Source organism: Pteropus vampyrus, unplaced genomic scaffold, assembly GCF_000151845.1.
Source record: "Pteropus vampyrus isolate Shadow unplaced genomic scaffold, Pvam_2.0 Scaffold39, whole genome shotgun sequence".
In the NCBI taxonomy this organism is placed as follows: domain Eukaryota; kingdom Metazoa; phylum Chordata; class Mammalia; order Chiroptera; family Pteropodidae; genus Pteropus; species Pteropus vampyrus.
The window spans coordinates 3,861,855-3,870,877 of record NW_011888820.1 but is presented as its reverse complement, the minus strand read 5'-3'; the positions used below and the strand labels follow the sequence as shown (position 1 = coordinate 3,870,877).

At 38.6% G+C, this 9,023-nt stretch overlaps 1 protein-coding gene across 3 annotated transcripts in view; it reads right to left on the bottom strand.

Moving 5' to 3' along the window:
* Positions 1–8,717, bottom strand: part of FAM170A (family with sequence similarity 170 member A) — a 26,846-nt gene extending 18,129 nt beyond the window's left edge. For all 3 annotated transcript variants that reach the window (XM_023529569.1, XM_011358277.2, XM_023529570.1), the window contains exons 1-2: positions 8,456–8,717; positions 735–892 (exon numbers count right to left, since the gene is read on the bottom strand). The gene's annotated coding sequence lies outside the window, so the exon portion shown is untranslated. The remainder of the gene's footprint in view (positions 1–734; positions 893–8,455) is intronic.
* Positions 8,718–9,023: the final 306 nt, after the last annotated feature.

Genomic DNA, 9,023 nt, shown 5'->3' with positions numbered 1-9,023 from the left:
GCTCATATTCTCATGTGATTACATGAAGAACAGAGGCAAAGAAAAAGACCAAATCCCTTCCCATCACAGTTTCTGGGCAGCTTTAGCTCACATTAGAAATCTTTGGGCGATGCTACATTATGATATCTGCGATTAAGCTCTCTTTCAGAGAACAAAGCAAATATGTGCCCATACTTAGTTGATCTTGCCACTGTTATCTTAAATGCACACGATGTCTTCTTAAGGCACTTTGCAAATCAATATGCCACCAACATAGTGAAACGTGGCCACACACATCAAACGTATTACTAAAAGGAAACATCCTTCCCATGGAAAATACTAGTGGCTTTTAGTGAACAGAATAAAGAAAGAAATTAGAGTCGTGGGTGTTGACAGCAGCAGAAGTAGCTCATCCTTTTAAACCCCATTCCCTCCAAAGTTTCATGTTCATAGAAGCTTAACCTCCAAGAAGTGAGTTTCCAAATATTGCCTAGGAGAAATGATGTCAAAGGAATTTAAATATTTTTCAAATAACTTTCCTTAATACCCTCTGCAATTGAGAATTCTCACAGGCCTGTAAACCTCAGCAAAGCCATTGTTTCCAGCTTAGAGCTGGAATCCCGCCTTTGGGTTGGGCTTTCTCTCTTCTCTTATGGATGAATAACATTTTCAATTAAGTTGTTTTTCTTGTTACTTTGGGAACCAGGCTCATTTTGAATAAACATAATCCTCCATTTCAGGTTCTCTGGCCTTACCTTCTCTTTCTCATCCTTGCTAGAACATGAGATTCACATTCCAGGAATTGTGTGGTGTGCCGAGGAGATGCTGTGGCGGTGGATCGGTTGGTTCACTTTTGAAATCTCAAGAGCAGGTCACCTCAGTGATGCCTCAATCTTCTGTGTCAGCGTCCCAGCTGTAAACCACAGACAAGAGTGACAGTAATACGAATCGAATGAGACCTCGTTCAATGGCCCCTCCTCTGCGAATGCTCTTCTGTCCACCTTCCCCTCCTTTGGTGAGAACAACCCACTCCCTACCTTGTGTCCCTGCTGTGCTGGGTTCAGACTTTGATCACAACATTTTAGTCTACTTCCTTGTTTATATTTCTGTCACCAGACTGAAAACTTCTAGAGGGCAGGACCTTTGCCTTATTTATTTTAGGAATCCCCAAATCATGCATGCCAATATTTGTGACATAATGAGCTCAAAGTAATGTCTGTTGAAAAAATAATTTGTTAATTGACTAGTTGATTAAATGAATAATACAGATAAAGTGTCTTACGAACCTCCAGTCACTAGACAAATGTAAGTTATTATTATAAAAAATTCTATGAATTAGCTTTGAACTTAAGGTAATTAGTCAATTGCTCAAAGTCAAGAAGTAATGGACCTTATAAATATTCTTATTTCATGGCATCCTTAGTTTTTATTTGTTATTTGTTTAATCCAGATAGCCACCAAGAATTTACACACCCTAAAATAATAATACAATAAAAAAACAGTCCATGCAACAGAAATATTGGAAAATATTCTGCTGGTTAAATTAGTGTTGCCTCTTAGAGAGGCAATGGTGAAATAATATTTTTTAAGTTCTTTCTTGGGTACAAACTGGTGTCCTGGTGAGACCATTAATACTAACTCCAAAACAAAACACTAAGGGGCCTATCCTCAGATGCCTATTTTGTTTTTACCAAATGCTCTTCATATGAGAGTACAAATAGAAAGCAGTTGGGTGTTTGGGATTTTTTTTTTCAGTATTTAATTCATAAATATTGGACACCAGCCACATGTCGGCTAAGTACAAGAGCTGCAATCAAGGATTTCAATGTGGGTGTGGGTTACATGAGAGTGTTTTGACAAAAAACAAATATGATAATTGAGGCAGAGTATAAATGTCATAGTAGGTAACTCCTAGTGTTATGGGTCTAAAGACAGAAATAACAAACAGTAGGAAATCAGAAAAGGCTTCATGGAGGAGGTGACATCTGTGATAAAAGTTAAGCTTTGGACAATATTTCAATGCGCATAGACAGGGAGGACAGCATGGTAGGGTCGGGGGAGAGAGGGAATTCTGAGGCATGATGCTGTACAGAAACTCCAGAAGGAAAGACCAGCTCTCATGGCGATCTTTAGTATTCAGTTCCAAAAGTTTCCATTTCATCTGCTCCTGGTATACTAACTTGACTCTGCTAATAAACAATTTGAGATTAGCTGAATTTAATGTAAAATAACACTAACAGTATTACTGCAAATATCTCTCCCTTTTTCATTGCAGCAATAAATATTTTTTTGAAGTAGTGGATCAAATACTACAGTTATATAATATCACTAGAGAAATTATTCAAAGTTTGAAATACACTTTGTGTAAACTATAATTATATTTTCTTTAATTTTTATTAGAAGTCTAAACAAATACTTCTCAGCCCTTTCTGAAAATGATCTGTGCTTACTTAACATGGAAAAACTCTTTTAATTATTACAGCATAACATTTTGCCAACTTCTACGTCATTTGGTCCTTGCCAAATTCTGGTGTCTAGCATTAGATTTAACTTCTTTAGAATATTTTTAAGAGCTGGGAAATGCAGACGTATAACCGTAAAATGTTTCTTAACTCCATCAAATTCTAGAACAGGCTCTTCAATCTGTGAAAGAAATAAACTATTGGTTTCATGGAATGTCTCCAAAACTGGTGTTCTGAAAGATATTAATAAGTGTTTCATTTTTAAAAATGAGACCTATTAATGGAAGAAAGCTAATTAGATTTTTTTGTTTTGCTTTTCTTTGTTTTATCTACAAGACTCAGTCATTAATATGTTCTCTTAAGTTGTGGGTCTCCAAAGAAGGCACCTATGTCCTCCATACTTATTTTACAATAAAACATTTTTTTTAATCACATCTATTAATTCCCAGAATGCTGTTTCAGGAAATACCAATCTGAGAAACGCTTATCTAATTAATTAGTCTAGAGTAAAGATAATTCCACAAGTCAGCTTTGGAAGATCAGGTTACATCCATAGAAATTTCTCCCTTCATTCAACAAAGAGCACGCTGAGCAGAAAAAAAAACCAGACTATCAATCCAAAAATAATAATAAAATAAAAAGTTCTATGAATCATGTGGCAAATGTTACTCAGGCAATTCTTTCCAGATGCCAAAACAAAAAGTTTAAATATTAATTCCAAAGAAATATTGAAATTTTTCTATAGTACAAAACATATTTGATATGCTAATGAATTGGTAGTCGGTTGCCATGTATCAGATAAGTAAATACACAAGCTACTTTACACAGGTTTCATCACTTGCTAACCACTTACCATCAGAAGGTCTACTTTAACAATTTACCAAAGCGTTTCTATAAAATTCACTATTCAAATAAAAAATTGCTTCAATAAATCTTCTTATGCATGCCAGAGAAAACATTTAGGTGGCACAAAAGCCTTAGTAAAAAGTCCCCTCTAAGCTGTTCTTGAGATGGTTTAGGGGCTTGTGTACTCTGATCAACAGTATTGTATATTATCACCGTCACCTCCCTCACATTACTAAGAGAAAAATCTACTGAAAGAGTAGACAGGTAGAAATGCCTGTGAAGAAATCAGGTCTAAGAGGGATGGAGGAGCCCATATATTAGAATAAAAGGGAAACGTGGAGAGGCACATGAAGAGAAGTAAACTTGTGAAAGTCATAAACTTGGCCATGCACGTGACTCTATCTGCCAAGTCTATATTTTTTTTTATGCATGAAAAACTTGTAAAAATATTTGAAATTGTGGTTCCAGAAAACTTTACTGTTTTATAGGTACGTAAGAGTAATTTAGTGATTTGAGGGTAAAATCGTTTTGTGTTTTTGAGTGGGCTAAAAATGCTTTACAATTTTTCCCATTTAAAATAATGAGATATAAGCTATCCCTATTCAAAAATTTGATATCCAAAATATTTGCTTAGATTTAAATAAAAAAGAGTGTCTGATTATGTATTTGAACTATTCATGGAATAGGTGGTTCAATACCTGCCAAAATATTTATACCTTTTCCAAGCAGACACCTTGGGAGTATAGGAATATATGACATTACTCCAACAATACCGTCATTACTCAAAATATTTTTTTAACACCTTTTTAAAAATTGTCTTTAGTTTGTGACATAGACTTTTAAATCTCCTCAGCGGTGAGAACTGACAAAGATATTCAGAGCCAGATCTGGAAAATAAAGTAAGTGTTCTTTCCAAAAAATGGTATTTTGATCAACTGGGGTCTTCTTATAAAGTAATGACACCAAATTTCTTTTGTGACTTATTAAGTGATCCTGAAATCAGTAGGATAGGAGGCATTCCAAAGTGTTTTAATCAATGGCAGCATCATTAGAAAGATATCTTTCCAAAATGAATGTAAAAAATAATGTTTTGTTATGAACATTTAGATATGGTTGTTAAAAATAGCTCTCATTACTTTTTTTACATTTGGTTCAAAAATAACTTGTCCACTTGAAGCAAATCCCTAAGAACTAGATATCTACCTATTTTCATCCAAATGGGATATTTCCCTTCAAAGTATTATTTGAAAGGAGTGATGAGACTGCTCTGGCTCACTCCCATTTGCAATGCAGAAAAAAATCTAAGAGGAGATAAAAAACAAACAAACAAAAAAGACAAGGTCGAGGGTTCGGAAATGAGAGAGAGATAGTCAGCGAGTATTATTTCACCAGAAGGTCAATTAGATTCACAAAGCAAGAAGAAGATTGTTTCAGAATCTCCCAACACCTCCCAAAGCAACCAGACAAACTTATGATGATTTTCAATCAAAATATTTACCTTATGTGAATTTCAAGTAACCTTAAAGCTATAGTACTTTTGGCCCTGAGCAATATAGCAATGGGCACTTAAGACACCTGGATTCCAGTTCCCATCCTGTCCCTGCAGGTAGGGCCTTAATCTACTAATGCCTGAGAACTCTTGTTTTGTTCATTAATGAATCCCAAGCACTTACAATATACACTTCTAGGTGCTCAATTAAATACTTGCAGTAAGAAGGCTTAAGTTCTCTAGGCCTCAATTTCCTTATCTGTTTAGTGAAAATACTAGCTTAGACCAAGAGATTCTAATCATAGGATATACTTACTAATAGAGCCTCATCTTTTTTTCTTCCTTTCCCTTTCCAATAGCAGAAATTCCTCCCCAAACTATGCCAAAGGGCTGAATGTTAGCTGCCTCTTCCTCAGGCCTGATTACCATCTATATTATCAAAAGGCACTTTGCTTTCATAGACTCAAGATTTTCCAGAAATGAAAATCAAGTGGGGCAGAAACTACTGGTTTCCTACAGAATACCTTCCTACCTTCCTTCCTTCCTTCCTTCCTTCCTTCCTTCCTCAGTGGCAGAACTCAGACTGTAATGTGTTCAGCTAAAACAAGCAAACAAACAAAAAATATTTCCCAACTTCCCTTGTGGGGTGCTATAGTTATGCGACACAGCTCTGGCCTAAGAAATGAATATATGATGTATAATAAATGGTGTTGGGAAAACTGGACAGCTATATGCAAAAGAGTAACACTAGACTATCTTGCACCATACACAAAAATAAACTAAAAATGAATTAAAAAGTTGAGTATAAGTCCAGTCTGCTTACAGGAGCTGATGCATGGGCATTAGTGCAAGGATTTTTTGATAGGCACTCACATTAAAGAAACTATCATTTTCTTACTTCTGGATTCTTAATGGCATTGTCAGTGATTGAAATGCTAGAAGTCTGACTTCCAGATAGCCTTATAAGGCACATTTTTAATCTCTCTGGACTTCAAATTCCTTCTTTACACAATGAGGATTATGTACTGCTGCAAGTATTTATAATGGAGGAGATTTAATACACAGAATGAGTTACACAGGTAATAGAGAAGCTAGAGCCAAATGGCATGATATGGTAACCCAGATATGAGCAACAACAGGAAGCCAATACCACGTCTAGGCCGAATTGCTGGGACTCAGGAGAGTCCACCAGCGGACAAAGGCTGGAACCATGGTGGGCCCGTAAAATGGGAGTTGGAGCTATGGGATAAATTCAGTTGCTGTGAGAGAATCAGCCCAAGGCGGAGAAGGAGGAAGGGCTTCTCCCTTCTCCCTACCTGCTACCTCCCCCCAGTGTCTCATCAGTGCCTCCACTGGCTGGATTCAGTGAGAAGCCAGTGAACAACAGCTTTCACGGCTCAGCGCCTTTATGACAGAGAACACATCTAGCATAAGACAGGAAAAGGATCTGAGGCTGAGCAAGTTTAAGACCACCGGAGTCCAGATCAAAGGTATGCACACTTTTTTCAAGAGCAAGTAAAATGAAAATAAAAACATAAGTTGCAGGACTGTTTGAACTGATGGTAATGATAGCTAGAACAGATCAGTGACTGGCATATAAACATGAAACTTTACTTAGATGAGAGGCAAATACATATCAAGGCATTATTTATTCTCGTAATCTCTTTATTTGTCAAATGGGTCTGGTGCAATTTTAGCTGAATTAAAGTAGTTTAAAATTATATCATTAATAAAACTCATGTCCATCATACCTGCTACATGATTTCTGGCAGCTGTATTTAATAGGACTTAATTTACATGTGTGCTCTTGTTTGGTCATTTTTCAAATTTAACCAAAAGTTCCAGGTAGCCAGGACCCAGAGGTTAGGTAGCTGTGTTGGTCTAAAGACCTCTTACTGGAATGTGGGCCAAGACACCACAATTCCTCCTAGTGGTAATAATAGTCTCCATTTCTCTAGGGTGGTAGCTGCACCCTCCCCTGAGGCAAGGCTCCCAGAAGCTTCAAGGAAGGTGGTGTATTTGTCACATGGCCATCCAACACTGTCAACCTCCACCAGGCCACAGGGCACTGGTCCTTGATGAAGAAGCTGCTAAGCCTGGTTCTTACAGTCATGCGAATGATTCATAAGAGATCCCAGAACTGCTAAGAACTGCTTGTAGCTCTAGCAGGTACCCATCCCCAGCCCTTTTGGGTGTCAATTAGAGCTAGGCCATTACTGAAACTCCTCACCCACTTGGGCAACCATTATGGTGTTTTTTTTTTCTAGACCAGGAGTGCCCAAACCCCGGGCCGCTGACTGGTACCTGACATGGCCTGTTAGGAGTCGGGCTGCACAGCAGCAGGTGAGCGGCGGTTGAGTGAGCGAAGTTTCATCTGTATTTGCAGCCACTCCCCAGCGCTAGCATCACCGCCTCAGCTCTACCTCAGATCATCAGGCACTTCATTCTCATAGGAGCACTGGTCCCTGGTGCCTAAAAGGGTGGGGACCACTGCTCTAGACACCTGCTGACACCTCATGGCAGCCAACTGTGCTGAAGAACACACGGGTGAAGCCTAGAACTTCTATTTGATGTGAGCATCATTTTTATGCCCTCTTCACCCAAAAAAAAAAAATGAATTAAAAATGATCTACATAAACACAAACTTCTGTTCTCTATCAGCCCAAGGAAATGTTAAATTCCGTGAATAAGAAGCCCCTGGTCCCATCCTTCAGGTTTTCCTCCTCCTCATCCAAAGTTCTAGCCACAGTAACTGGCTCCAGGAGGGCCAAGAGATGGCTGAATGGAGAGGATCACACTGCAGCCTTAGCTGAACGAAGCCCACTGGGCAAAAACAGGAGCACTCACTTGCGAAGCAATAGACAAACAGAATTTTCTTCATGTCTTAAAAAATGCACTCCGAAGATCCCCCACTGTACCCAGCATAAAAATTTAGAAAGGAGTAAATATGGCCAACTGTCAGGTTAAGGACAGGAATTCATGAAACTAACTGGGATACTTTACTCGAGAAAAAAAAAAAAAAAATTAAAGGAAGGTATTTATTTAAGGCAACAAAAGGGTCTATCTCGTTCACATTTAACATTTTAATGGCTGGAAGGTTAAGGTTTTAGAGCAAGAATTGTTACTATTCACCTAGAAGCAACTGATTATATTTTAGTGAACTTTTACTCTCTCATAGTTATTTAAGGAGGCCTATTGTAATGTCAAGCCCTGATCTTTTTCCTGATAGGAGGCAAGAGACGTAAAGATTACCTCTATAAAATGGCACTGAGTCACAGCAGAGCCAGCCTACCTACCCATCTGCCTCGGGGGAGCTACAAAGATGGACAGAGCAGACAGGAAGTCTGAAAAGGACAGAGGAAAAGGGGCATCTGAGGACTCAAATTTCATGGTAAGTTCACTTTGCAAAGAAACCTGGAAGTAGACTCTGATGAGGGCACGTCAGGTAGTTACTTCCATTACAGGCTGGGATTCTACGGCTGATTTCTCTTCCCTTAATCCTCTTTTCCCCTCAACCTCATCCTTTTCCCTGAAGGATGCGGATAATTAACAAGTGCCCCTAGATGCAGTCCCGTGTCATCATTCCTTAACATCTTTTCCAATTGTCCAAGCTAAAGAGAATCTGGAGTTTTCTAAACCATTTCAATATATGGACCCAAAACAGAAAATGTACACTTACGGCTACTGTCAATGGCCTTTCCACAGTTAAATGTGTTTTCTTCAATCTTGTGCTGCAATTTAAATGGCCAATTCTACAGAAAACTGTCCCTTTGGAAAAAGCGCTATGATTTCCAGCGTGCAGAGGTTAAGAGAGCACTTTAGGGTAATCGATTTCAAGGGGAGCAAAACAGGCCAGCACCAAGGGTAAGAACGGGAGCAGGAGCAGCGGCCGTCTTCCTGCCACCAAGACGCTCCAGGTGGACACGAGGGAGGGAGTCTGACTGAAAGAAAACCTGAAAAGAAAGAGAGGTCGGCATCAAAAAGCACCCAAGCTTTATACCAAATAGGAAGTTCAGATAATATTGTTGCTAAGATAAAAGTAAGAACCTCAGGTTGTCAGACCCGACTTCCTTAACCTGGGCTTTGATTTTTTTTCTCTCAGCTATGGGGGCACATTTGAATGGCCTGGGGAGCTTTAAGGAAAAAATCTGAAGTCGAGTTTCATGTCAAACCAATTAAATAAGAATATCTGAGGGAAGGGGGCAGCACTGGGAGGTTTAAATGACTTCCCAGATGATCCTAACATG